Raw genomic sequence first — 13,447 nt, forward strand, 5'->3', positions numbered from 1 at the left:
ACAATATTTGACATCGAGCTAACATAAACATTATTGCATCAGTTAAAATACCCTGTTAGAGGCAAAAATCACATCAGCACTGACTTTATGGAGCTGGTCCACATGCTTACTTTTCACTGCCTGGTTTCCTGACCCCTGGGAAATTTGTGCAGCAACAGTGAATTTTAAATCAGGTTTCAAATTGCACTTTATGAGGCAAATTTAAACATATTAACTGTGTTCCACTTCCCTAAGGGCTCAGATGCCACAGTTTCTGCCATTGTAATAAAAGGCAGTGAACATTTCCAATATTGCTGAGGCTGTAACCACTCCCAGCTTCCATCAATCATCATCTATCTTGCCATGGTGGACGAATACCAAAGCCATTGAGTAACGTCGTGATGTCAAATGCAAGGTTTGAATAGGATATAAATCTCACCTCGAGCTTTGTTTGCAGCACAGACCCAGAACAAACCAGTCAACTGCCTGAAAAGAATAAAAATTACATAATATTATTCAAAGCATAGGTTTTTAAAAATAACAGGTAAAGAGTGAGCTACAAGGTCAATATTAATTTTGGTGACTTTCAGAAAATGCCTTGCTTCACTCTTAACAAAATGACATTACCTAATTCCTTCCATTCCATAACAAATTTTCCATTATTCTAAACCAATGAAAAAGCTGGTGGAGTTCATGTGAGAAATCAACACTCCAAGGAACTAAGCGTTTACCAGGTCGAATTTCTTGGCAAAGGGTTTCTTGAAATCCTGCATGCTATTACATGCTAACAATGACATGACCGGAGGGCTTGACGTGCGCAACGCTGCAAACAACTATGACATTTACATTCTGGTATGACTGATCACTGCATAGACAACTTTGCTTCTTCATTTTTCGACAGTTTATATTTCCAGTACCTTGGTGATCCAGACTGTATTCCATGACGCAAGGTTCAGGTGTTACTTTGCATAAAGTTGAGATTGTTACTAACTCTTGACTACTGAATGCATTAGAGTTTGCAATTTGCACTTTTTGACTGTTAGCTGCTGTAAATTTTTATATTCATTACTATTTCTATTGCTAACATATTAGGATCAAGAGATATCCTTTCAGGACATTAGCCTGATGTTCATATTATTGTTAATTTTGTCTTTTTATATATAATTTTCAGTATATGGTTTTTGTAACAGGCATTATGACTTCATGGATTATTTGTAAAACCCTGACAAAACACCTTGTTTGCAGTTAAACCTGATCATTTAATGTAGCAGAATGTGCCAATCCCAACGCGACTGATTATAATTCTTCGGCAACCCATCTTCGGAGACCCCACAAAGAGATCAGGACAGAATGGGATAAGTACAGGCTGATGAATTGTCCCATTTAGGATAGCTGTTTAGACTTGGAAAGCATTCATTATGTCCCTGATGTGAGCAGAACCATGCAGGTGAAGAGTGCATTTGAGGCTACAACTGTAACCAGCATAAGTGTTTAAGCCACTCAGTTTTTTGAAGGTATTACAAACTCAAGGGCATGTATTACAGAACTGCAGACACAACCTTTGCTAATAGCACATGGTATATCAAACTGCACATCTAATTACAATTCAAAACTGTAACCTTTGATTTCTCTTTGCTGATATATAGAATGGCCAGGCAGACAGCACCCAGAAGAAATCTTGGCAGAACTTTACAGACATTTTCTTGGCAGGAATGTCCAGCTCTGCTCCAGGAGTGGAAACAGAGCCATTGTGCCACAGAGCTCTCTCCCTCCGTTCTATGACGTAGGTATGTGTTGTGAACAAAATGTCCTCTCCAACAAAGGTGGTTGAACCTGGATGGTAGGAAAGGCAACCTGAGTTTACACAGATTGAAATAGAGAAGGAAGTCCTCATACACCAGCTGGAGGCCTTGAAACGTGAACTACAGAAAGGTCACAAAAATGATCGGTCACCTCCAGAACAGACAGGACCTGTATCATGACCTGAAATTCCACCTGAAGGGGCACTCCAGAGCTGCACACAGCTGGAGCTATTTCATTGCCAAATTCATTGACTGCTACTTTGAATTTTTGCTTCAGGTCAGGGTGCAGCATCTGGGGAGGAACAGAATACAAAATATTCTTTTAATTGGATTTGATTATTGTCATGTACTGAGATACATGGAAAAGTATTGTTTTGCATGCTGTCAAGACAAATTGTCACGTTATATAAATACATCAGGGTAATAGAATGGAACACAGGATATAATACTACAGCTACAGAGATGCAGAGAAAAATTAACTTTAATATGAGATGCCAATCAAAAACCTGACAATGGGGAAGAAGCTGTTCTTGAATCTGTTAGCATGTGTTTTCAAGCTTTTGTATCTTCTACCTGATGAAAGAGGATGGAACGGAGTACAATTAGAGTGGGAGGGGTCTTTAATTAAGTTGGTTGCTTTCCCAAGGCAGCAGGAAGTGTAGACGGAGTCAATGGAAAGAAGGCTGGTGTGCATGTTGGACTGGGCTGCGTTCACAACTCTCTCATTTTTTACAGTCTTGGGCAAAGCATTTGCCATATCAAGCTGTGATGCATCCAGATAGGATGCTTTCTGTGGTGCATCCATAAAAATTGGTAAGAATCTTTATGGGCGTGCCAAATGTTTTAGCCTCCTGTTGCAGCATGACCTCCATAGGCCAAGGATCTAATCAGTCAAGTACTGCCGAGATGAGCGTAAGTGACTGCAGACCCTTCACCCACATTTATTGGCACAGGCAGAGTGCCCAGGGCTGAACTTCTATACTCACATCATAGGGTGGTAATTATTCTCTCTTACTTTGAATACGTAATGTTTCTTGAAGTATCTCTTGCATTACATAGGTGGGCTAAACATTGAAATCTCTCAGCAGCTCTCTAGCTCGAAAGCATGTACCACATAATAGAATGTAAACAGGAGACTGTCCTTGGTTTAAAGATGAACTCAATGTTTGTAAAGATGCTAGCTGTTATCGTATGGAGTTCCAAGTTAATACAGGACAGATCCATTTATATTCTTTGGAAAATATCTCTCAAATTTTTAAAGGAGTGCTGCAATTGATGTTGCCATGTACACATGCAGCAACACAAATTCACATATGCAGACTTTCATATCTATGTTCTCTTTGTGTGCTTCCCCACTCTGCACCCCTCCCCGACTCACCCAAAAACACAGAGAATCTATCAGACAGGACCTACATATAGCACCATAGGCAGTAAACTTATGGCATACAGACTGTATAATATCCTGGTCCCATACTACTGGCTTTCCTTTCTGGGTATGCACATCAACTTCCTTTCTCTTAGTTGCAGGGAGCTCATCTGCAGTCCTGTCCACTGAGAAACTATCCTGGTTGTAAGTGTGCACGGAAAATGTCCTGACGCTGCTAGTTGCCAGCCTTCGCCCCTCTCCATCATTGATCCTGCCGCTGCCATGGGGGCCAGTAAAGTTGTGCCCCAGGATGAAGTTTTTATATGGAAACTAATTCTGGCAGCAGATTATAACAGCAGGCTTTAAGGAAAGCAGCAGACAGGAAGGTGCAGATCAGTCAATACACCCTGCACTAGACTGCTCATATTTCTTTGTCCCACCTCAAGGTGATACAATTGCAGGCACCTGGCACTTACAGCTGAAAAGAAAACATTACTAAAAACAGCAGACAATTTCCATGACCATGACCTATAAAGCCTTTTTCTGACTGTTTGGTCTCCCTGGAAGAAAGCTTTAAAAACTCCAAAGTTTGCTGTTGTAAGCATCTTGAAACTGTCAAGAGCTCCTTCTGAAATTGACAGCTATTTCTGGAGTCTGGAAATTTAGCCTGTCAAAGGTGGGAATGCAGAAGCTGCTATCAATGATTCTACTCTTTTTCAACAGGTGATATTGACTCTGTAAAAGCCAGTGAAGATGCTGAGTGAGGTGTAACTTGATTTTTAAAATGGTGCGCAAAAGTTTTATAACTACTGCTGAACAGCTGCAAAGGCTAAAAGACAAATTTGTGGAATGTCAAATTTCTTAATGATTGGAAAACCTCACGATAAAGTTAAAAGTTTTGACAATTCATCTTCTACAATAATCCTTTGTGTATGTCCTAACCCTTTATGATCTGTAAAATTTAATTCAAAGTGATAAATTCAGTGTATTTTACGTCCTGTTTTGTTTTCTGGGATGACTGCTTAACCAACTTGCTGACCATCTTGTTGCTGGGCAGCTGGAAATCCCTTTGACTTGGTGACGGATTCCAACTTGTATCAGGAAAGGGGAAATCCACACCACGGAGATTACAAGGTCCTTATGGAATTTATTCAAAGTCAGAAGCAAGCACCATTGCTTCACCATCAACCACAAAATCTAGAACAAAAATACTAGCAGCGTCAGGACATTTTCCTTGGAATACAGATGGGGGCTGCGAATAATGTCAACTCATTCAGGTCTGCAGATTAGTGTTGCAGATTGTATAATGTACCAACTGTCCTGAAACATGTTGGAATTTAGAAAGACAAAAAGTGAACTCAATGAAACAAATAGGATTCTTGAAAGGGGTACAACACAGTAACAGGATGTTTGCCCTCATGGGATAATCTAGGACAGAAGGCACCAATTTAAGGCTGAGGAAGAATTTCTCTCCTCAAACTATTGAGGGCATTTAGATCTTCTTGCCACAGACAGCGGTGGGGGAAGAGTCCTTGAGTATATTTAAGGTTGAGATAGATTCTTGATCAGTAGCGGATCATGGGTTACAGGGAAAGGAGCAAGAAAGTGGACATGTATAATATTGGATCAGTCATGATCCCATTGAAAGATGGCGCAGGCTTGAGGGGTCAAAGTGCCTACCCTGTTCCTCACCCTTAACAATTTCTCCTTTGAATCCTCCCACTTCCTCCAGACCAAAGGGGTAGCCATGGGCACATGTATGGGCCCCAGCTATGCCTGTCTCTTTGTTGGCTACGTAGAGCAGTTGATCTTCCGTAATTACACCGGCACCACTTCCCACCACTTCCTCCGCTACATTGATGACTGCATTGGCACCACCTCGTGCTCCCGCGAGGAGGTTGACCAATTCATCAACTTCACCAACACGTTCCACCCTGACCTTAAATTTACCTGGACCATCCCTGACACCTCCCTCCCTTTCCTGGGCCTCTCCATCTCCATTAATGTCGACCGACTTGACACTGACTTTTTTTACAAACCCACCGAATCCCACAGCTACCTGGATTACACCTCTTCCCACCCTCCCTCTTGCAAAAATGCCATCCCATATTCCCAATTCCTCCACCTCCGCTGTATCTGCTCTCAGGAGGACCAGTTCCACCACAGAACACACCAGATGGCCTCCTTCTTTAAAGACTGCAATTTCCCTTCCCACGTGGTTAAAGATGCCCTCCAACGCATCTCGTCTACATCCCGCACCTCCGCCCTCAGACCCCACCCCTCCAACCATAACAAGGACAGAATGCCTCTGGTGCTCACCTTCCACCCTACCAACCTTCGCATAAACTAAATCAACCGCCGACATTTCCGCCACCTCCAAACGGACCCCACCACCAGGGATTTATTTCCCTCACCACCCCTTTCCGCCTTCCGCAAAGACCGTTCCCTCCGTGACTACCTGGTCAGGTCCCCGCCCCCCTACAACCCACCCTCCCATCCTGGCACTTTCACCTGCCACCGCAGGAACTGTAAAACCTGCGCCCACACCTCCTCCCTCACCTCTATCCAAGGCCCTAAAGGAGTCTTCCACATCCAAAGTTTTACTTGCACATCCACTAATATTATTTATTGTATCGGTTGCTCCCGATGTGGTCTCCTCTATATTGGGGAGACTGGACGCCTCCTAGCAGAGCGCTTTAGGGAACATCTCCGGGACACCCGCACCAATCAACCACACTGCCCCGTGGCCCAACATTTCAACTCCCCCCCCACACTCTGCCGAGGACATGGAGGTCCTGGGCCTCCTTCACTGCCGCTCCCTCACCACCAGACACCTGGAGGAAGAACGCCTCACCTTCCGCCTCGGAACACTTCAACCCCAGGGCATCAATGTGGACTTCAACAGTTTCCTCATTTCCCCTCCCCCCACCTCACCCTAGTTCCAAACTTCCAGCTCAGCACTGTCCCCATGACTTGTCCTGACTTGTCCTACCTGCCTATCTCCTTTTCCACCTATCCACTCCACCCTCTCCGCCCTGACCTATCACCATCATCCCCTTCCTCACTCACCCATTGTACTCTATGCTACTTTCTCCCCACTCCCACCCTCCTCTAGCTTATCTCTCCACGCTTCAGGCTCACTGCCTTTATTCCTGATGAAGGGCTTTTGCCCGAAACATCGATTTCGAAGCTCCTCGGATGCTGCCTGAACTGCTGTGCTCTTCCAGCACCACTAATCCAGAATCTGGTTTCCAGCATCTGCAGTCATTGTTTTTACCTCCCTATTTCTTGTGGTCTGTTGATATGAGTGCAAGTGTAAGAAAGGGTTAAGCATTAACTACTGACAAATATGATGTCATATAAACTCGGGCAAGGTGGCAACACTTTTGGATCTCATAGGTATAAGAGCCAACATAAGTCTTTGTCATGGTATTAGCAACAATGCCCGTCATGCTAATATAATTTGTATATAGTTGTTGAGATGCAATTGACTCCATTTTGATTTAAAACAAGAGCCTCTTTGCATCAAACTACCAGGTGGTATTCCTCTACCATAATAGACCAAATCAGGCTCTTATAGATCTCTCCTAGAAGAGAGAAAGGTGGCAAAAGAAATCAGATGGATTTTACACCAGGATAAGCTGTAGTGAGGATCCATAATGCAGTTTGTGTCCCCACCTCCACTGACAGCAATTACTTGCATGCACATATTAATTCCCTTCCTCCACTTAAACAGGATGATATCATAACATGTAATAACACTATAAAATGAATTAGTTCTCCTAGCGTCTTTTATAACAGCAATGAGATCTTTATGCTGCACCACTGTGTTACTATCAGCCCAATCACTTTTACCCCCCTTATCTTGGCTCTTGAAAATACATTAAACAGAAATATTAAGAGGCCAGTACTATCTAAATACCAACAATATCTCTGTTATCACCACTATCTCATATATCACTGAGGCCGAAATTTTCCAAATTTGGTTTAAATCCTATCTCTAACCTTTTAAAAAAATCCTGATCCTTGTCGAGTCAGAGTATAAAGTACAAAAGAAGCCCACCATGGAGTGTGTCCTTGTTTCTGGCTTTCTCTCTTGCCTGCCTTACAATAATCACTGCCTTATAGCTCATTTGCTTCCTTGTACTCACAATTGCCTCCCTCATTTGTTTCCTCCTCAATTTGTTTTATTTACACTGCTCAACCTCTAGTCTCAGGGAAAGACTTTCTCCACACTCATCATTACTGTTTGTCCACCAACAGTTTTACTGATCTTCACTGCAAGAACATTGGCATCATTTCAGATGGGTATAGGTAAATCCTTTAGCATGGTCTTTCCTTGTCTCAGAAATTGTCCCAAACACCCTCTTTCACCAGCCTGCAAGTAGGTATTAGATTAGATTCCCTACAGTGTGGAAACAGGCCCTTCAGCCCAAAAAGTCCACATCGACCCTCCGAACAGCAACCCACCCAGACCCATTCCCCTACATTGACTCCTGACTAATGCACCTAACACTACAGGCAATTTAGCATGGCCAATTCACCTAACCTGCACATCTTTGGACTGTGGGAGGAAACCACAGACACGGGGAGAATGTCCACACAGACAGTTACCTGAGGCAGGAATTGAACCTGGGTCCCTGTGAGGTAACAATGCTAACCACCGAGCCACCGTGCCACCTTCTCAAGAACAACAACAAATGCTGGAGGTCACAGCAGGTCAGAAAACATCCACAGAGAGACCAAATTAACATTGAGTCTAGATGACTCTTCAGAGCTGAAGTAAAGTGTGGAGGGACAGCATTTATGTTATAGTTTAGGGGTGGGGGGTGCAGAAGTGGAGTAGTGGGCATAGGGTGCTGGTTAAGAAAAGATGTTGATAATTCAGATTAAGTGATCAGGGCCACGTCATGCTCCCGCCAGGACACTGAAAGCTTCTTTCATTTTGCCTCCAATTTCCAGCCCTCTATAGCTTACACATTGCCCATCTCCAACACTTCCTTTTCTAGACCTCTGTTACCACTACAAAGCCACTGATTCCCATAGCTACCTTCATCACATCGCACATCCTGCAAGGACTCCATCCCCTTCCTCCAGTTCCTTCACATCTGTTCGGATGATGCCACCTTCCAAAACAGTGCTACTGACATGGTTTGCTTTTATAACTGTGGTTTCCCACCCACTGTGGTGACAGGGCCCTCAACCGCATCCATCCCATCACACATGCTTCTGCCCTTGCCCCGTCCCATCATTCAGCGTGATCAGGTTCCCCTTCTCCTCATTTTTCATTCCACCAGCCTCTGCATTCAAACAATTATTCACCATTTCAGACAGCAACAGCAGAACACCAAATACATCTTCCCCTCATTCCCTGTCTGCATTTTGCAGGGATTGTTCCCTCAGAGACACGAGTCCATTCCACAACCGCCAACACCAACCCCCCCCACCCCACCACCTCTTTCCACAGTACCTTCTCACGATACCGCAGGTGGTGCAACATCTGCCCTCCTACCTCCTCCCTGCTCATCATCCAAAGGCCTAAACAGTCTTTCCAGGTGAAGCAGCATTTCACCTGTACCTCCTCCAGTCTGATGTATTGTATTTGCTGCACCCAATGTGGCCTACTCTACATTGGGGAAACCAAATGCAGGCTGGATGACTGTTTTGCGGAATACCTCCAGTCTGTGCACAAACAGGACCCCAACCTTCATGCAGCCAGTAATTTTAACTCAGCTCGCCTCCAGAGAATCACAGCGCAAACTGGAGGAACAATATCTCATCGCCAGGCTAGGCTCTTTACGTCGATTTCGAAGCTTTTCGGATGCTGCCTGAATTGCTGTGCTCTTCCAGCATCACTGATCCAGAATCTAGGCTCTTTATTGCCTTCTGGACTTAATATTGAGTTCAACAACATTAAATTGTGAACATTTCTTCCTTTTCTTTTAACTTGTTATCACATCCTCCCTTCCCCCATCCCACATACTGTCTTTTCAAGTCTGGCAGGCGACACACCATTGTTCTGCCATTCTCACATTCTGATCACTTAGTCTGAACTATCAACATCTTTTCTCCACCAGCACCCGACACCCACCACCCACGACTCCCAGCACCTCCCCGCCCCATAGCATAAATGCTGCCCCCTCCACACTTCACTTCAGCTCTGAAGAAGAGCAATCTGATCTCAAAACATTAGTTTGCTCGCTCTCCATGTATGCTGTCTGACCCACTGTGATCTCCAGCGTTTGTTGTTTTCAGTACAGATTCCAGCATCTGCAGTAATTTGTTCCTACCTTCTCAAGAAGGATTCTTACTTACTTGTCACAAGTGTTAATCTTAAAAATCTTATCCAAGCGTACCTCAAGTCTATATTCCTACTCTTTTGGCACCATGCATTCCAGAGGTAGGTTAGTCAAAAGATATATTTTAAGGAGGAAGTTAAAATTGTTGAGAGAGGTGCAGTGGTATAGACTGGGAGGGAATTTCACAATATGGATTTCTAACATAGGATGAAATAGAAATTACTGGATTAAGACTGAAGCTAAAGAAATAGAACTACAGGGAAAGTTGCAATTCCAGAAAGTGAGAGAGAGGACGGAAACTGATAAACAAGATTGTGGTGCTTGTATTCACCTATTTCCTCCCAGCTGTTATATGATCTACAAATTAATCAACTGTTGCAACCAAAACTCACATTCTGTCAAATGTCTGCCCAGTTCCTCTTTCACTAAAAAGTATTTTTATTAATTTTAAAATGAACTCAACAGGGGATTCACTTACTTTATTAGATCAGATTCCCTACAGTGTGGAAACAGGCCCTTCGGGCCAACCAGTCCACATTGATCTTCTGAAGAGTAACCCACCCAGACCCATTTCCCTCTGACTAATGAACTTAACCTATGGGTAATTTAGCATGGCCAATTCATCTGACCTGCACATCTTTGGACTGTGGGAGGAAACCGGAGCACCCAGTGGACACCCACACAGACACGGGGAGAATGTGCAAACTCCACACAATCACCCGAGGCTGGAATCAAACCTGGGACCCTGGTGCAGTTAAGCAGCAGTGCTAACCACTGAGCCACCGTGCTGCCCCTGTGGGTTATCATAACACCTTGAGACATGAGTCTTGGGTGATTTTTCTAAAGCTAAAACTAGAAATAATACTAGCCTTTCGTGATAAAAAGAAGTAGCTGTTTTCAAAATCCACCATGATTTTAATTCTTTTTTCTTTACATATACCAGTAGATGTCTTTATATGGGGTAGGTAAAACACAGTATTTGAGTGGCATTAAAGTGGGATACTGTATTTGGATCAGGATGTATTGATGCAATGCATCGTAATGTAATATGGTCCACCCTTATTTTGACAATTCCGTGGTAAATGCGTGTTCAAATTATAATGGTAGCTACCTACATAAACATATTATCCTGCATCTCCACTGGCAGAGGTACTATGACAATGTGTAAAGTTTCCACTTGCTTTCGTTACAAATTTGAGAATGGAAATTTTAAGACATATGGAACATAATAGCCCAGATTTTGCTCACAGTGAAGGGCCAACACACATAACTCACTTCACTGATAATTACCTACTGAGTCTTCATGGGTTTGTCAGTAAAGATGTCCTCTAATCGAATTGTCTGTTTTTATGTGGTGACCTACACAGGAGATATGTGGCATCAGAGAGACAGTCATGATATAGCAAGGTTGTCCAATCAATCAGACTGAAAAATTTTCACTAAACCATCTACACTCCAAACCTTGAAGTAAGTATCAAGTAAGAAATATAAATGAGATATGAATCATCTTGAGAAAGTAAAGTAAAGATTGGGAAATACAGAGTAGATGTAAAGGGAAGAGATAGTAAGAAAGATTAGCAAGTTCTGAGAAGATTTGTAGCTCAGGTTGAGGTTCTGGATGTAGGTTTGCTCCTTGAGCTGGAAGATTCATTTTCAGATGTTTCATCACCATACTAGGTAACATCTTCAGTGAGTCTCCAGACGAAGCACTGCCAATGATTCCTGCTTTCTACTTATATGTTTGGGTTTCTTTGGGTTGTTGATATCACTTCCTGTGGTGATGTCATTTCCTGTTCTTTTTCTCAGGGTGTGGTGAATGGGGTCCAAGTCAATGTGTTTGTTGATAAAGTTCCGGTTGGAATGCCATGCTTCTAGGAATTATCGTGCCTGTCTCTGTTTGGCTTGTCCTACGATGGATGTGTTGTCCCAGTCAAAGTGGTGTCCATCCTTATCTGCATGTAAGGATACTAGTGAGAGAGGGTCATGTCGTTTTGTGGCTAGTTAATCTAAGAAGGACTAGATTAATTGTGAAAACTGGGCAGCATGCACAGGTTAGGCAAATGTTGTACACCTCTAACTTTATCTTCTACAAACTTTCCAGCATTAACACCCTTTTTGGAAATGAGACTCCATGTGAAAACTAACCTATCCAGCGCCAGTGAGGTGGATCATTTGTTGTGCTATTAAAAATCGGCAACCCCTGACTGCAGTAGCCCTAACTTCTTCAAGTGTTTTAGAATGGAACTAACAGGCAAGTAAATGAGGCTGACATCACTGAATGCCAAGTCCATAGGTTACGAATTCAATCAAGAGCACCTTGATCAGGAGCAGGTGTTCCTTACGTATTGCAGATACTGGAAATCTGAAAAAAAAACAAAGTGCTGGGGAAACTCAGCAAGTCTGGCAGCATCTGTACAGAAAACAAAACATTGAGTCCAATGATCCTTCATCAGAATACAACATTTCTTAAAGTGATTTTTGGATGACTGATTAGTTGTGCATTTGTGTAAAACAAAATTTGCGGCTAGATTTACCTTTTAACAATGTCAAGCACTGATAGCCTTGTCATTGTCATTGCTGGTTTCACTCCTTTTCTCTGGGGCCTGTTCGAACTAAAGTAACAGTGTAAATGGGCAACTTGTTCCAATAGACTCTTGAACCGCACTATACCAACCACCAATAGGTTTGAACAAGTGCTTACCCTCTCATTTTGTTTCCTGTTCTGAGAAGTTACATGCCTCACCATACCACAGTGATGCTGTTATGGTTTGTAAATTTGCAGGATTGAGGACTTTGGTAAAAAGCAATATTCCATGACACTGAATCATTTGATATTATTTTTTGTGTAATGTTTTGCATCATCATCCAAAATGCTTCTTTAAATTCAGGCCCCTGCTAGCACTTGTTGGCTGAAAGAGGAGATGAAATGACCTACCCTCCAATTTTTCAGCATTAAATCTTCATTAAGTCTGTTGGAGGCATGCAGACGTATTATGGTGTGGTTACCTGCAAACTTTTCTTTGTTATTTTGACAGGAAACCAGTTTCTGTTCAGCATTTTCGATTTTAGAAAAGTAAGAACAACAATTCTCTACATTTAGAATTGCAGAAATGAATTTGAGACCTATCAATGCCTTGAATTCAGTTTCTCCCATAAAATATGAATAAAGTATTTTGTCATTTTTTAAGGCAAGTTGTAGACAACAATCTGTCATTCACAAACTTGTCTTAACAAAGAAACTCACTGCTGGTGTGCTTTTCCTTGTATCTCAGTTGGTCTCCAGTGTCTTGCTGAAGTAACTATTGGAATGGCTTCTTATGTGATAACTATTCACCCCATTGCTTTTTACAACGGTAAACATCCTCATCCCTCTACCTCATCTTTTTCCTATAGCTCAACAATTATCTAAAGAGAGAGAATTGCCTGATTCTCTTTTGAAAGCGTATTGACTGAGTGTTGGCATCTTTCTTGACCACAGGGTGAATTGCAGTTGAATCTGATCATGTCCTCATTTGAATGAAGCCACGCAGGAAGACATACCTCTCAAATGGAGGAGCTGAATCACAGTCATGAGCGAAAACCTTGGCCCTTCCATGCTCTTGCTACTTTTACATTGAGGTCAACTAATAAATGTGTCTGTTCACCTGTGTGGTACAGTTATTTGTAGATAAACTTTATGTTTGTTCTTTAACCTGCTAGCAGAGACAAGAGATACAGAAAAAATATGCAAGGCCATCATTCTTTGTCACTGATGGAGGGATCAGGGAATGCACTGTCAAATAGCATTGGGTGTTAGATGGGAAGCAGACCTGGAAGAGATCATGGAGGCCAAAACTAATGAGAATGAGACATTGATATCAATGTACTGGGAAACTATGCCTATGGATGCCTTTGATGGCAGGGACTTTATATTGAGTGAATGTCACAGCTGAGCTTTGGCAGAGTTGGTGGTTGTTTAGTTTGGACCTTGGAAGATCAGTGAGGAGACTGGGAAGTATGCC

The 13,447-nt window shown here is 42.7% G+C and overlaps 1 long non-coding RNA gene across 1 annotated transcript; it reads left to right on the forward strand.

Annotated features, from left to right (window-relative positions):
- The first annotated feature begins 859 nt into the window (after positions 1–859).
- Positions 860–13,079, forward strand: LOC148149545 (uncharacterized). Its single transcript, XR_015757513.1, has 3 exons — positions 860–929; positions 1,626–1,766; positions 12,925–13,079. It is a non-coding gene; the product is annotated as an uncharacterized LOC148149545 (long non-coding RNA).
- Positions 13,080–13,447: the final 368 nt, after the last annotated feature.

The sequence above is a fragment of the Chiloscyllium plagiosum genome, unplaced genomic scaffold (assembly GCF_037043375.1).
Source record: "Chiloscyllium plagiosum isolate Xiang-an unplaced genomic scaffold, Cpla_swu_hap1 HiC_scaffold_7, whole genome shotgun sequence".
Lineage (NCBI taxonomy): Eukaryota > Metazoa > Chordata > Chondrichthyes > Orectolobiformes > Hemiscylliidae > Chiloscyllium > Chiloscyllium plagiosum.